General features: G+C 36.0%; 1 pseudogene across 1 annotated transcript; it reads right to left on the bottom strand.

Annotated features, from left to right (window-relative positions):
- Positions 1 to 588: 588 nt before the first annotated feature.
- Positions 589 to 12,885, bottom strand: LOC311612570 (acetyl-CoA acetyltransferase, cytosolic-like; annotated as a pseudogene). The gene is made up of 2 exons: positions 12,580 to 12,885; positions 589 to 1,164 (listed from the first exon to the last, which is right to left on the bottom strand). The product of its transcript is annotated as an acetyl-CoA acetyltransferase, cytosolic-like (transcript).
- Positions 12,886 to 17,476: the final 4,591 nt, after the last annotated feature.

Genomic DNA, 17,476 nt, shown 5'->3' with positions numbered 1-17,476 from the left:
AAGAAAGATAAGAATTTATCAAAATGTTGTTCACAGAAAAGAGTCTGATCTACTCCGGTTCTTTCCAAAGGCAGATGTTCATGTGTAGTTGACTCATTTTTTCACCCCAACCCCTTTCAACGAGGCTTTGCATGTCAAGAGAGACAAATTTAATAATACTTGAGACTGAAACATTTTAATAGCCAGGTCTGGCTACCAAGTAAGTTATATGTCTGGTTTATCTTATATTCTAATTGCATATAAATATCATATTCAATGTGCCTTTCTGCTCTCCATTTCAAAGGTAAGATAATCTCTGTAGTACTAGTATGCTTTAAAAAATATCCCAAATGGCAAATATCCTCTCTTTTTTCCTTTATCTTCTTCCCTTTTCCCCTGGATGACTGATGTGATTTCTCCTTTATTTATAACACTGCAAGATGCAGTTGTCTTAGAGCTTGTATACTGCACATTAAAGTTCAACAAGGTGTCAAGCCTTGGGTTCTTGTGAAGTGGAAGATGGCTTCCATCCGGACATTGGTCCTGATTTCACATATTAGTGCCTCATTAGTTTAGGAAGAAATGCGGTTCGAGTTTCGTTAAGCAGGCTCACCCTCTCTGAACACACATTGCTACCCCCATCCCACCTCACGCATAGGTCTGCAACACCTGGATGTCCATCCTTCTGCTCCATTGGTGTAACAGGGTAACAAGAGTCTGGCAGCCAGATGTCCCCCCAACCCCCAAGAGGAAGCCTAAAACTATTCCCCTTCCTTGAATATTGACCTTCTCCGGGTTTAATCCAAGTTCTTTAGCTATTACAAAGCAAAGGCTTTGTTGATTTCTAATGCATCCACATCCTCCAGTGACCATCCTGCTTTTGCAAGGGCGATTTGCTGGAATTAGTCCTGTTCCCCATAATGTAAAGCTCCACCCTTCCCTGTGGCCCATAAACTCTCTGTGTTAATGGTGCAAGCCCATGGCTGTCAACTCCTGACTTCTTCAAAAGAACCACTGCCACAGCACCATCGTTTATCCCTGAAGCCAGGGGGACTATTCCTGCTCCATCTGTAAGGAAGGAAGGCAGGGCTTCTCTGTTGCTCCCAGGGTGAGGAAACTTATCTCTTCTAACTTCGGTAAGACCTTTCAAGAAGATATAAACACTGGAGCAATCTCTTCCTCACTCTATGCACTCTCTGTCCTGTTCTGGGATAAACTGCAAACTTGTCTGATCTTCTCTATGTGCCTGCCATTTGGGAGTTCATTTTCAACTGTAATGCCCACATGACAGATGTGAAATGCACCCGGAGCACCTGGCAGAGAATACTGTCAGTTACAGTTACTGGTATGTCCCCCACCCTGACTTCTGTCCTCCAGTGAACCAGATGAGGAGCGGTGCTCATACTTCCCATGCCTTCTACACCCTCACTGCTGGAGTCTCCTATCTTGATTGACTGGGCTGCAAGGGCCTGACCCACAAACTGTTTGGCAGCTCCATGCTGGAGCACAGTAGGGGATACCTGCACCCACACTGGCTTGTCCCACAGGATTCTGCCCACAACCTGGGGCCAAAACGTGCCCAAATTTGACCTTTGACCTTCATTCGGGAGCCACAGTAGCCTGCTTCAGGGCTTCTTTGATGACAGTTGGGCCCAGGTCATGAGCAGTAATGGTGGACAAGACAGCCCTGAAGGAACCTATGATGGCACCACCCAAACCGTGGCCACATGACTGCATCCTGCCACATGATGCTTCACGCAGAGCTGTGGACCCAGTGCTGCCTCAAGAGAGGTAAAACCTTTCCCCGCTACTGAGAGACCCCCTTCCTCTTCTTAAGAAAAGATGAACAAAATAGAATTTTAGAATATATTGCTACTCTCCAGAAAATAAACCAAAAGCAGTCCCTTTGCCCTAAGACACTAAATAATTGACTAGTAGAAATTAACCCATTGAAGGGCTCAATCTTCACAGCTATTCTCAACTCTATGATATACACATTTGCAATTTACTTAATGGAACACTTATATCTATTTGTTGCCTTTCTTTCTTGATACACAGAGTCATAAATAATTCAGTTCCAATCTGTAATATTTTCTATTCTTTATATTTTACTACTGATAGAGCCATAAGGAAGTGAATTTCTATCTCAGATACACATTTAAAAATAATATGCATTTGATATACACACTACATTATATTTAAATATCTCCATGAAACATTTTAAGAGGTATATGTTGGAGACCTAAAGAGCTTATTCTATGCTAGTTTCTCAAAGTTACAAGGAGACTAATATATGGATCTGGAACTAAAACCCAGTTCATTATTCCAAGATCAGCAATTTTCGTATTGAATTAAACAATTAAACATGTTGCTTATTGTTAACAATTAAATTAATATTTAAGAAATGAGCTATGATTTGGAAGTACTGTATAAGGTATTGCTTTTTCATGGTAAATTACTGATGGTAATTGAAAATTTAAACAAAATTAAACAATAATGTGTAAATATAATAGAATCATTATGATGGCTACACTGTAATCAGATATTATATTTATAAACTTAGGTGGCTTCAATACCTATTAGATAATGCATATATTTAATCCAAGGAAATCAGCTTTTAAAATTTGACACATTTTATTTAAAAAAGAAAGAAAACTGAATCCTATGTTGAAAGGAAAAAAAAAATAAGGTAAAAGGAAGAAATGCCAGTACTGATTCCTCAATATCAACTCAAAACACTCCAGAAAGAATAATTTGAAAAACTAGTTCAATGCCATGGCAATTTCATTGCTGTGAGTTTTATATGTGTCATAAAACTTCCTGCTATGGAATTTTTAGATCTAATTTTCATTCCTAGATAAGAAATGTAAGATGTATTTCTTTCCAGCATCAGCTCAGCTCTATCCTCCTTCTTTGGAATGATTTGAAATGGTCTAGGACCTTCCATAATACAGGATGTTGATGAGCCTATTTTTAAATGTTTGCTCTTGAGGCTTAGTACTCTTAGTTTGTGATTTCAGTGTGTGGCCTTTGCACCATGGTATGGGTTCTTAAGGGAAGCAAAGTTTTTCAGATGGACACTGTTCTCTAAATAAACACTGTTAAATATACTTATTTTAAAGTAAGGGGTTTTGGGTTTATTTTTATTTTTATTTTAACCCTAAACTGATACTGTTATTGAGCATAAACATAACCAGTGAACACTTAGAAGCCAACTCCCTGGAGGCTGAACATTTTCTGCAAATCCCATAAGCAAAAATTTTTATCAGGGTGCTTCATTTTGGCAAAGATAAAGTATACAAATATTTTATTGGTAAAAGTAAAAAACAAAAATCATAAATACAAAGCTCAAGTTCAGACAGACTTAGGTTATTTTCTCTTAAGATGTACTTAAACAAAAGGACTGATTAAATACATTTTAATCATCCAATGAAAGCTGTGACCATTTAATTTTAAAAGTCTTTATATTATTTTGTCTTTCACCTTTAAAAATATGTGTTTCTAAGTACCTACATTTTTTCAGATGTTTCAATCTTTTCTGTTATGCCTATAATTCTAGAAGTATAGTTTACAAAGATAGATCTAAAAGAAATAAGAAATCATTGTGTGACTTTTAAAGTTATATTTCAAAAGTGCTGGTATTTATGGGCTAAAATTAATTTCAAAATGATACAGAACTGCAGTTATCTCCCTTCTACTTGATAAAAAAAATAACGAAGAAGTACTTACAGCATAAACAAGTTTAAGGACACATTTCTGGTTTTGCTGGCAACAGAAAAAAAAAACCTCACACACATGTTCACTGAATAATTTCAATAAGATATTTAAGGTATTGATTCACTCATTTTCTAAAATATTATATATATATCAGCTACTGCAATAGTAGTGGCAGTAGAAGAAGCAGCAATGGTAAGATCAAATGCTTCAGCAGCTGCAGAATTTTGTACCTCAGAACATTTTACCATAGCATGTTCTCTCCTTTTCCCTCCCTCCTTTCTTCTCTCCCTCCTTTCTTCAAGATTATATAAGGTAGTGGAATCAGAAGTGCTTTTCCTGGTGCTATATTGGAAATATGAGCAATTTGCAAGTGCAATGATAAAGAACTTGTTCCTTGACTCTTGGATTCACTACCTAAAGCAAGAATTCTAGAAGACATTTCAAAGAAGAAGACAAAATTGGTAGAAAGAGCTGTCACTGTGCTATGAATCTCCCACCCCATCCATTGTGGGGGAAGAGGTAGAGTACATCCTTTCAACAAGTCTAGAAAGGGTATATTTAAAAAAGGCTTTTGAAATGTATTTCCTGGACTAATTAGACTTCTGCCTAGGATATTTGGATCAGACTATACCATCAGACTTTGAAGGGGCTAAACATGCCTGAGTTTTCCCTCATAAGTCAGGTTTGTGTTATAAGAGAGGGAAAATCATATTGAAGTTATGTTGCATCCTTTCTAACAGAACCACCTAGAATGGCAAGAGAACATCAGCAGAAGGGTCTACAGGTCACCCAGTGGCTGCAAAAGGAGGGTAAGTGGACCACTCAGAATTTAAAGGTATCTGCCTGGATCAAGAAAATAAAGAGAGGTGGGTCCAGGAGAGAACTTGTAGATCTCACAAAGTGTTCATAAGATTCACCTTTATACACCTGTTATCCCAGAGGGCTTTGTCAACATATTATCCAGTTTAGGTAAGAACTATGAAGCCAATTTCTGTGAAGTCCAAAACCACAGCTAGAAAGTGGGGGCAAACCAAAGGGAGGGGGGGAAGCTCAAATAAAAGAAAAAGATATGTCAACCACACTATGTCCTCTTTCACACTGCAGGTGCAAGCTGAGGAAAGGAAGGAAAAACAATTGCAACCCAGTGAATTTTGTAGTTTGGGGATTAAAAATGGATCTGGGATATTTAAATTTCTTACTGGAGACTTCTTTCAGGTTAAAGTGACTATAGTATAGCATGTGTCTATTTTCTAAGTGGAGAGAAAAGTCATGAGGTGAGAGCCTCCTTGAGTTTTTAAACCAAAAGCAAAGATATGTTGCAGCTGATTAAACTTTAAAGGGATTGTAAATATAAAATTCACACATGTGTTTATTGAGCACGTTAGGCTCATGGATATTTTGGTTTACCTACTATCCAGTTAAAAATAGGCATTATCCCTTCATGTCTTAGATAGAAAATTCTGGGCTATTGTCTGAGAGGTCTTCTGAGACATGAGGTCATCCCTAGATCAATTGATCTGGCCAAGGATTATAGTACTCAGAACAGACATGGATTATTTTCCCAATCATTTAGGAAGATGGACTACTTTCATAAGAAACATGGAAAAAGTGAAACACCAAATAAAATTTCAAATGTCCTCTAGAAAAAATAGCATCATAATATCCTGAGTGTATTGGTGATGAGATGCTCAAGAGTTTACAGTTAGCAAGTGAAAAAAAGATATTATGCTCTGCTTCTATGGTCTTTCTTCTACAAGGCAACTGCCTACTGAAATAATTTATAAAATAGTACATTTAATAGAGTTACTTATGTTGTCCATGTTTTCCTATATTAAATTTAACATTTTCTTTATTACCAAGGGGTCTCTAAAAATATAAAGGATCAGAAATATAATTCAGATTATATCATGTTAGAATTTATATTTGAGCTAATCTTATGTGCACCTTGAATTCATTTCATAGCCAAATGTTTGTTCTCCATCCCTAAGTGGGATTATTTAAAGATCATAAATAATTTATTCCCATCTTGATTTATCATCACTGAAAAATGTACATGTAAAACATTTATATGTTTTGTTGATATAATCACCCAGAACATTTCCTACAGTTTAAAAAATAATAATTTCCTGATTAGGTTGAGGTTAAAATGTTAGCAAGCTAAGAGGTCCTAATTTTTCTTCTCCAATTTTTCCATAGAAAGGTATTTAAAAACTGAGAAATAAATCAAAGCCACTAATGCAGTGAAAATCAGGATAAATTGTCAAGTATCTGCCTGACTCCAGAGGGAATTTCTAATAAGTAAAGGTTAGATGGAATCATTAAGCAGAATCATTTAGGGTAAGGTAATAAATTATGTCCATCAAACCTTAATGCATATTCTTACCTCAAAGACATGGTACCATCACAGAATAAAGCAAGAGTCATGGTTTTAATGAGTAAGGACAGTTTTCTATGCAACTCAAAGCCATCCTCTGTTGCCCTCACTTACTACAACTGCAAATCCAATAAGTAGCAGATCCCATGACAAAATTGGGTGAGAAAAAACAAATTATATTGCAGAAAAGAAGTCAGAAGCAAAGTGAGATGAATGAAAGAATAACCTGGAAAGAGTAACACTCTCTGCTCTATAGTTTTCATGATTGCTTCATATTATACCCAAATTAATTCCCATCTGCAAATGACACAGCTGACCAGACAGTGAAAGCAGAAGTCCCCGTCCAGCATAGCTGACTAGATTGATGACTAAGCAGAAAAGAACTTTTTAATTTTAGATGTGGCAGTAAAATTTCAAATCAACTGGTAGTAGTGAGGTAGAGCAATAAGGATCAATATATTTGATCATTGGTTTGATGCTTCTCATTAAATGGTGAACACAAAAACAATAACATGCCAATCAAGGTATAAAACAAAGAGGAAAAAATGAACTTGGTTGCAGGAATAAAAAAAAATTATTCTTAAATAATATGAACTATAATATGTAAAAGTAAATTTTAGAAATATATCAGTGAAATTTCTAAATATATCTAAATGATATATTTAGAAATATATCAGTGATATATTTAGAAATATATCAGTGAAATGATCTTAGTATATTCCTAAGATCATACTATCTAGAAAGTTATATTAATACATTTTAAAGTTTGAATTAAATAAAATATTTCCCAGAGAAAATGATCAATTGTTAAAATTTTTAAAAATCATAAAAGAATATTTTTTAAATTGTCATAGAATTTCTGCCAGCTCTTAGCTCAGGAGAATTTTAATCATGTATGTTTTTAATCTTTCAAATTACAGATAAAGTACAAACTCAGTAAACTTATTCATCCAGTGTTACCTATCACATGCTAACAAGCTGTCATGCACTAAGAATAAAGTGATGGCCCCTGTTCTCATAGAGCTTAAACTCTAGTGTAGAGAAACCATGTATCCAGAACACAGAATAATATAGAAAACTTCAAATGTTTTTACTTCTATAGCCATGATATAGAAACCTGATGGTACTAACACACATATACACACTCAAAAAAAAAAAAAAGAACAAAATCCTAAATTAAGAAAGAAAATGATAGTAAACAATACCTAGTCTTTAATAACAAAATGGGCAAGTTTGACTTAGCCCAACAATAAAGTTTTGATATAATATTAGAAAACATATTAAACAATTAGATTAAAACTGGTAAACCATGTGATTAGTCAAATATAGCAAAATGTACCTTTATCCAAACTAAATACCCAATAGCAATGAGTAGAATAGAGGAGAATTTTCTAAAATCATCTGGAATTTTCAAAAATAAGGGTATAAGAGGTAAAGTAAAAACTGAGTATTTAAAAAATTAGATTAAGTAGATCTAACACAGAGTAGAATGAAATTGACATTTTAAACAGTGAGAAAAGTATTAGTCAATAATTGGTTGTTAGTTACCTATTATCAAAAAGAAAGTTAAATGTTCATCTCACAATAAGAAACAAAAAAAATTTCAGGTGGACTATACTTAAATGCTTAAAAACTGAATAATATTATAATAGAAAAACATAATAGAATATTTATTAAATTTCAGGTTATGAATTTCATGTTTTTCATATAAGAACAAAAGTGCAGGAATCACTCCCAAAGAGTAAGAGTTAATATCTGAAATTATGTACAAAATACACTACAAATAATAAATTATCAAATATTTGCAAAATATATGACAAAAAAAAGTGGTATAACATGCTTAATATATCTGAAAGTCTTTAAAATCAAGAAAAGAATAACCATAAAATACCAACTGAAAACACCTTCACATATAAAAATAAAGTAAGTTAATAAATATTTAAGAATATTATCAAAATTACTTATCAAATCTGATAGACTATAATCAGAAATATTTTGCTTATCAAAATAAACAAAAACAGGAAGGAAAACAGAATTTTCAACAACACAAAAGATTTTGTTAAATGGGACAATTCTGACCAGAGTGTAATTAGTATATCATTCTAGAAAATACTTTGGCAATATATGTAAACTACTTTATAAGTACTCATACTGTTGGCATGATAATTCCCAAATTAAGCTGTACTAAGGAATGAAATAGTTCTGAATCTTTGGTGTCCTCTCTCTTCAGCCAGGTGAGGGGAAAGAATGATGAGCATTTGTGGTGAAGTTTTTACGGTCTTGGTCTGACAATGGTATTCCATTACCTCCTATCACCATGCATTGGCTAGAAGTCAGTAATGTGGCCACATCTAACCTCAAGGAAGGTTGGGAAATTGGCCCATGCTGTGCCCAGGTGAAGGGAACAAAAAACTAACAGGTTTTAATTAACTCAGATGAAAATCCGCCATACCATATTTTCCAATTGTAACTAGTCAAGAATAGAAGCAAATAGATAGGAAAACAAAAATAATGGGGAGAATAAAGAAAACTTTGAATGAACAATGATCAATTGTTTTGTGATACTACCGTGTTCCCCCGAAAATAAGACCTAGTGCATGGAAAGATAAGACATCCCCTGAAAATAAGACCTAGCGCAACTTTGGGAGAAAAAAATTAATATAAGACACTTATTTTCGGGGAAACAGGGTAACAGTATCCTTGTTTTTCATGCCATTGATAGTTTTGAAGAATACTGGTTATGAATTTTCTAGAATGTCCTGGAGTATATGATTGTATGACATAATCATGATTGGACTAAAGTAATGGATTTGGGGGGGAGAATACAAAAAAGGTGAAATTGCCCTTCTAGTCACATAATCTCAGAAAGTATATGATGTTAACAGAACTCACCATTAAAGATACTAACCTTGATCTATTGGCTACGGTAGATTGGGAAGGATTGTATTTCCCCTCTCAGAGGGAAAGTACTGACATAAATTATTTAAAATTTTTATCTAAGGAAGATATGTCTCTTCTTTCTCATTTACTCAATCATTAATTTGTGTCAATCTGTATTTTGACTTTGTACTTTGAGCTGTAATCCAATACTACATTACTTATTTTAAGCTCAAATTGTTTCAGCTTTGGCCATTGAGGTACCCCTCCCCATCCCCCCCAGCATTTTTCCTTTTCAGTATGTATTTTCCTTGCCCCATTATTAAAATCAATCACTTTTCCAAGGAGCTCTGGTTTGTTTTATTGAAAATTGGTGTTTAGAAACCAAGATCTGGATGCTGGTCTTTTACCGCTGAGTGCATTTACTGCTACCATTAATGGATGCTTGTTGGTGGTACTTAGGATGACATAAATGCAACATCAAAAATTGTAAATTAGGCTGAAATGGCTGTGTTGTGTATTTATTGATATGTATACATCAAAAAAGTTTTTGGTTCAATTCCCAATCATGGCACATACCTAGGTTGTGGGTTCAAACTACAGTTGGGGCATGTATGGGAGGCAACAGGTGGATGTTTGTCTCTCTCTCTCTTCTTCTCTCTGAAAATCAATAAGAAACATAGCCTTGAATGAGCATAAAATAAAAAAGAATTAAGTCTTTACTTGATAATATATGGGTAGTAAAATAGTCTCATTTATTATTCTTTCTTATTCTTTATTTTAATTTTTTTATTTATTTTTAAAATATATTTTTATTGATTTTTTACAGAGAGGAAGGGAGAGGGATAGAGAGCTAGAAACATAGATGAGAGAGTAACATCTACCAGCTGCCTCCTGCCACTCCCTACTGGGGATGTGCCCACAGCCAATGTATATGCCCTTGACCGGAATCAAACCTGGGACCCTTTAGTCTGCAGACCGATGCTCTATCCATTGAGCCAAACTGATTTCGGCTCTTGTTCTTTATTTTAATCACAATATCTTTCAAATCACCAACCTTACCATGGTATACCATATTCTAGAAAAATATACTAATATATTTTTATTGACATCTCAAATGCCTCTGGCTACATATGAAGGAAATCTTGGAATAACTCTGTACTATTTGGCTGCTTTCAATAGTAAGATAAAATCAACCCATGTTATTGCAGTTTTAACAGAAGATGATATAAAATGAGAGCTTTCAGTGGGAAGGCAAGGGAGGGTAGAGTCGGGGAAGAGATCAACCAATGAACTCATATGTGTACATGCATGGACTTAGGCAATAGGGTGGTGAAGGCCTGGGGCAGGGGCCAGGGGAGGAGTGGGAAAGTCCCATGAGGAAAAAGGGGGCATGTATAATACTTTCAACAATAAAGAGTTTAGCCGAAACCAGTTTGGCTCAATGGATAGAGTGTCGGCTTGGGGACTGAAAGGTCCGGTTTCAATTCCGGTCAAGAGCATGTACCTTGGTTGTGGGCACATCCCCAGTAGGGGGTGTGCAAGAGGCAGCTGATCGATGACTCTCTCTCATCCATGTTTCTAACTCTCTATCTCTCCCCCTTCCTCTCTGTACAAAATCAATAAAATATATTTTAAAAAAAACAATAGTTTAAAAATTAATTAATATGTTAAATCAACAAAGAAAATAATATCAATTAGCAAGGAAAGGAATGGGACCAATACTTTGCTTTTCATTTTCTCTTCTTAGTAAAGCTCTGGATTTTGTAGCCTTATATTCACAGGCAAAGTAGTAATAGAACACAACTCTCCATAACAAATTTTGAGTGATAACACGATTTTCCGCCTATTTAGCAGCAGAAGGCTTTAGAGTCATACTTTTAAATCTTCTTTCCATTATTTGTAACAAACTCTTGGAGACTAGAAAATCATTTTTATTTTATTATTGCTTTTGTCTTTTCTCTGTCTGGCATTATTGATTTGTTTCTACTCCATTTATTTCTGAGCACAAACTGCATGAGAACTTAATTCATTCTTTGTCAAAAACACTGCCAGTGGTAATATAAGTATGGTTTGAGGAATAGCATTTGCTCATTTAGGCTCCACTATGTGTTACCACTAAATTTTATTTATTTTTTTTTAAAAGAAAAAGACAGGTTTCCTTTAGGGAATTATTTCTTTGCAAAAGCTTGACCACCTTATGTCAATTCACATGTGCCCTCTGAAGACTTATTAACTTCTAAAATGAGTGAGAGGTCAGAGTGGTTTTGTTTGCAGGAAAAGAAGGGACATGCCACTCTAGATGTATGAAGCTCCACAGCATTATAAAAGCAATCAATCCTATCAAACTTCCTCAGATTACAAAAAAGGTAAGTACTATCTTATTTCAATCCATTGGCTTATAAGGCTTATTAGACAAATTATTTCGTGTTCACGTTGCAACAGAAAGTGAAGGAAGTTAGAGTGCTGTATCCAAGCGCAGATTTTGAGATGGAAATTCAGGGTGCTTAAATGCTGGAGGAGACCATCTGCTCTGGGCCCTGAGGTTCCCGGCACATTCTTGCTAAGGAGGCAAAACATGCCAGGACTGATGATTCTTTACCAGGCCCATGCACAGGTGTGTTTTTCTTCAGTGAGCAACCTTGAGAGATGAAATAACACATCTTCATCACAGAACAAACAGCCTTCCTTCCACTCCCGATAAACAAGCAGTGAATCTCTCAAGCTCCGGTTCTCTCTGCTCTCTCCTGCCACGTAGCCGACTGCATGCGTGAGCACCCCGCACTGGCCCTGCATGTAAAATAGAGGATGCCCTGTTAAATGTTAATTTTGGCTAAACTCCAAATGGGCTATTTTCATGTGTGCCTCAAATACTACATGAAACATACATACAATAAAAAAAAAAACATGTAACTAAATTCACGTTGAACTAATATCCAGTATTTTTGTATTTGCTAATGTGGCAAGCCTCCTTCTATGGTACATGCGAGCATGGAAACCAGCAGAAACGGACAGGAAGCTCTGGCTGTTGCTTTTGCTTCTGCTGGGAGTAATAAAGTCCTCTGTCACTGACCCAGGAGTCTCATGACTGTTCCTGGCATCCATGATGCAGAAACAAGCTGAACTGTCGCCCAGCAAGTGTGGGAGAATCCGCCGTGGGGCGCGGTTCCTCACACGCGGAGGGCAGCTCGGCTTGGCCCTGCCCTCTGTAGCAGCTCATAGACAAGCAGAGGAGAGGCAGCAGGGCTTCTAAACTGGCAGACTGAGCAAGTGGAACGCTTTTTGAAGAATAACAAGAAAAGAAAATTGCACATTCAGAAAAAAATAAGGTTATAGCAAATTTTAAAAAGGTTGAGAAACAATTCTCTCTGCGTCCCTTAAAGGTCTTACAAGCAGAGACACCGATTGCTTTTGTTGAACTTTTTTCAAGGATGTGTATAAAGTGAACAGCCTCGAAAGACATGGTATATCCTTCCAGAGCAAAAGACGCGCTGTTTACTTTCCTGTGTCATAAAGATAACGTCTCCTTACGCAAATTTCAGGCAGGCTTACTGCACCTTATAAAATATTCAAGTTCCCGATGCTGGATATTCCTCTCCCGTAATGCACCACATGGTGTGTTCAGACATCACCTGGCCTTCTTCATTCCACCTACACGAATAGGGTTCTGGGGACATGATGCAAATGCTTATGCTCTTGTTACTGCGATGGCTGCAAGTAATAAGAGATCCATGTCTCAGGTCCAGGTGCCACCTGTCTTCTGCCAGCATCCATGAACTGGGGCTGGCTAACTTTGTAGCTTGCCAGGAGAATAAAATAACAAATTCTTTGCAGTTCTTAAGATTATAGAGGGTTTCAAACTTCTGAAGAATTCGTACATGGGGTGCAGTATCTTGAGGATAAATGTGGTCTACACGTCTCTGTGCTATCTCTACCATCCTATCTAGTAAAGAGGGAATATGCTAATTTACTGTCACATCCTCACAAAGATGGTGGTGCCCACATCTAATAAGGAGGGAATATGCTAATTAACTACCAAATCCTCAAAGATGACACCCATAGCCACAAGATGGCGGCACCCAGTCCTCTTAGCCCACCAGGCACCCAGGGCCAGCCCGAGGTGCAGGCAAGCCTTGGATGTCAGCTGCCCAGCTGCCCAAGGCCACCTGAGGCTCAGGTAATCAGAGCTGGCCGAGGCTTGAGCTACCAGCAGTGGCAGCAGCAGAGGTGTGATGGGGCATCATCTTCCCTTGATCACCAGACTTTGAGAGGGGGCAGGTCGGGCTGAAAGACCCCCATCCAGTGCATGAGTTTTCAATGCACCAGGCCTCTACTTATATATAAATGGCAAAGATGTGTGCAAGAAGGAATCTCTGGCTATGGATTTCTGCCCCCTTCCATCTGGTTGGAACAAAAATGACTACCTATGCCCATGACCCTCTGTGAATTTATGGAGGCTTGCCTCCCAATAGCCTGAAACATTAACCTTTAAGCTATTTTCAGACATTTTCTAGATACCCCTTTCCTAATTATATCCTATAGATATTACTGATTTGAGGTGAAATGATGATTTTATAATACTTGGAAAGTGACTTATAATTAAATTTTTAAAGTTTGATGGCAACATATCCATAACTGATGAGAACAATTCATCTTTACTCATGGGAGCTGAGGTTAATCCTCTGAAAAAAGAGTGGTTATTCCCAAAATGAAAATTTATTTGAAATCTCATAAATGTTATTCTCCATTTTATAATATACTTATTTTGGACTTAATATTAAAATAATTTTAATTACTACCAAGAAAAGTATTATAAACTTACTTTTTGCAAAAATAGTTGAGTAAAATTGACAGTTAAACCATAATCAGCCATAAATATAGGACCAATATAGCCCTAATATAAATTAGTTGCAGTTTCCAACAACATGTAACATGCTTTTATGCTTTATTTTTTTATCTTTATTGTTGAAAGTATTAAATATGCTCCCTCTCCCCCATTGACCTCTTCTAGCTCTCCCCACCCTAGGCCTTCACCACTCTAATATCTATGGGTTATGCATATTTGTATGCAAGTTCTTTGGTCGATCTCTCCCCATCCTCCTTATACTTTCTTCATCTATCTGAAATACACTCTCCCTCTTTATCAGTATCACAAACTCCTATTTATTTTTCAAGGCTCAGAAATGATCACCTCCATTGTGGGATTTGCCTCAACTCTCCTGATCTCACCTAAATAGAATTTTAATCTAAGACATTGGGTTCCTTCTCCACCTCTTTCTCTTACTCTTTCTCTTCTCATTTTTCCACTTCCCTTCCTCTTCTTCCTTTTCCCTTTTTAATTTTATTTTACCTCATGGATTTAAAGTCATCAGACTTATAATGTTTAAAAAACATAGGGATCTGCTAAATTGAAGAGCCCATACTTGGGGAATTTAAGAACATGTAAAGGCATCCACTACTCAGTCAAAACATAAAATGTTTGGCTCAGTGGATAGAGCATCAGCCTGTGGACTGAAGGGTCCCAGGTTCAATTCCAATCAAGGGCATGTACCTTGGCTGCAGGTACATCCCCAGTAGGGGGTGTGCAAGAGGCAGCTGATCAATGTTTCTATCTCATTGATGTTTCTAACTCTCCATCCCTCTCTCTTCCACTTTGTAAAAAATCAATAAAAATTTAAAAAATAATAATAACCTTTAAAAAATAAAAGGAATGCATTGAATATTCTTAAGGCTCAAGTTTTGTCTCCTTGAAATACATTGCATGACCTTGTTCAATATGAAATTCTAAAAGTATAGAAAATATTTATTTTAGTAAGGCATCTAGTATACCAACATGTTTTTATTCCTAGAAAAATACAACCTTCCAAAACTTAATCAGTAAGAATCTAAATATCTCAATAGGCCAATAACTATGGAAGAAATTGAAGCAGTCATCAAAAAGCTTCCAACTAACAAAAGCCCAGGGCCAGATGGGCTTTACAGGGGAGTTTTACCAAACATTCAAGGAAGAACTAAAACCTATCCTCCTCAGACTATTCCAGAAAATTCAAGAGGAAGGAACACTTCCAAGCTCATTCTATGAAGCAAGCATCATCCTAATACCAAAACCAGATAAAGACAACTCAATGAAAGAGAATTACAGGCCAATATCCCTCATAAACATAGATGTCAAAATCCTCAACAAAATTATAGCAAATTGGATCCAGCAATACCTCAGAAAGATCATACACCATGACTAAGTAGGATTTATCTCAAGGATGCAAGGATGGTATAATATCCGCAAATCAATAAACATGATACATCACATTAAAATTGAAAAATATTAACCACATAGTCATTTCAATTAATGAAGAAAAAGCATTTGAAAAAATCCAACACCCTTTCTTGATAAAAACCCTCAGCAAAATGAGAATAGAGGGATCATATCTCAACATGATAAAAGCTTTATATTATAAAAGTAAAGGCAACATCATACTAAATGGGCAAAAACTAAAACCATTTCACCTAAGAACAGGAACAAGACAGGGATGCCCACTCTGATTGACACAGTACTGGAAGTGCTAGCCATAGCAATTAGATAAGAAGAAACAAAATGTATCCAAATGGGAAAATAAGACAAAAGACTGTAATTATTCACAGATGACATGATACTGTACATAGAAAACCCTAAAGACTCCATAAAAAAATTATTAGACTTAATAAATGAATTCGGCAATGTAACAGGATACAAAATTAATGCCAAAAAATCTATGGCATTTTTTATACACCAATAGTGAACTTACAGAAAGAGAAATTTTTAAAAAATCCATTTACCATCACACCAAAAAAATTAAGATACCTAGAAATATACTTAACTAAGGAGGGAAAAGACCTGTATGCAGAAAAAAAGAGAGATAGAGGAAGACATAAACAGATAGAAGAACATACCATGCTCATGGATCAGTAGAATCAGCATAATTAAAATGTCCAAACTTCCCAAAGCAATCTATAGATTTAATGCACTTCCCATTAAAATACCAACAGCAGCCCTGACCGGTTTGGCTCAGTGGATAGAGTGTCGGCCTGCGGACTCAAGGGTCCCAGGTTTGATTCCATTCAACGGCATGTACCTTGGTTGCAGGCACATCCCCAGTGGGGGGTGTGCAAGAGGCAGCTGATCAATGTTTCTAACTAGCTATCCTTCTCCCTTCCTCTTTGTAAAAAAAATCAATAAAAATATTTTAAAAAAATAAAATACCAACAGCATACTTCACAGACCTAGAACAAACTCTCCAAAAATTCATCTGGAATAAAAAAAAGGCCCTGAATAGCTGCAGCAATCCTGAGATAGAAGAACAAAATAGGAGGGATCTCAATACCAGATATCAAGGTGTATTATAAAGCCACTATACTCAAAATAGTCTGGTACTGGCACAAGAACAGACATATAAACCAATGGAATAGAATGGAGAACCCAGAAATTGACCCAAACTACCATGTTTTTTAAATTAAGTTGGAAAGTAATTTTTCTTTGCTAACCCATTTACTTAAACCATAATATTTAACCTGCTTAGGCTAAATGAGAAATATTTTGATGTGAGGAGAGTTGTGCATTTCTGAAACTTTTTTTTAATTTAATAAATCTTTATTGTTCAGATTATAACAATTATTGCTCTCTTTTTTCCCCCATAGCTCCCTTCCACCAGGTTTCTATCCCACCCTCTGCCCTTACCTCACCCACTGTCCTCATTCATAGGTGTACACTTTTTGTTCAGTCTCTTCCAGCATCCCCCACTTCCATTTTCCCCAGAGAATTATCAGAAAACTCCCTTTCTATGCCCCTGATTCTATTATATTCACCAGTTATTACTGTTCATCAGATTTTTTATTCCTTTGATTTTTAGATTCACTTGGTGATAGATAATGGATTTGTTGTTCATAATTTTTATCTCTTTCTTCTTCTTCCTCTTCTTAAAGAATACCTTTCACCATTTCATATAATATTGGTTTGGTGGTGATGAACTCCTTTAGCTTTTTCTTATCTGTGAAGCTCTTTATCTGACCTTCAATTCTGAATGATAACTTTGCTGGGTAGAGTAATCTTGATTGTAGGTTCTTGCTATACATCACTTTGAATATTTCTTGCCACTCCTGTCTGGCCAGCATAGTTTCTGTTGAGAAATCAGCTGATAATCATATGGGTGCGCCCTTGTAGGTAACTAACTTTTGCATTACTATATTTGACCAATTCTTAGAAGCTTTTCATATTTTAATATTTCTGAAATATAGATTTGTCTTCCAATCACTGAAGGACAAATATATGTCAGAATTTAGTTATTACTTTGGTGCTTACTTGACATACTTTAACTTGGCTGTTGTGTTATATATAATGACCACAGTTAAACTAGTAGTTTAGGGTTTGTTCTTGGAACATAAAATAATGATGCATTTTATAATACTCTTATTCATGGCCAAATTGCCTCTAGATTAATTTTTTATTAAAAAATAGAAACTACATTGCTTCATGATGACCAGGAGTCCTAATTACTT

This window comes from Pipistrellus hanaki (assembly GCF_964339955.1).
Source record: "Pipistrellus hanaki genome assembly, chromosome: 1".
Taxonomy (NCBI): Eukaryota; Metazoa; Chordata; class Mammalia; order Chiroptera; family Vespertilionidae; genus Pipistrellus; species Pipistrellus hanaki.
This window is presented reverse-complemented; position numbering and strand designations above follow the sequence as displayed.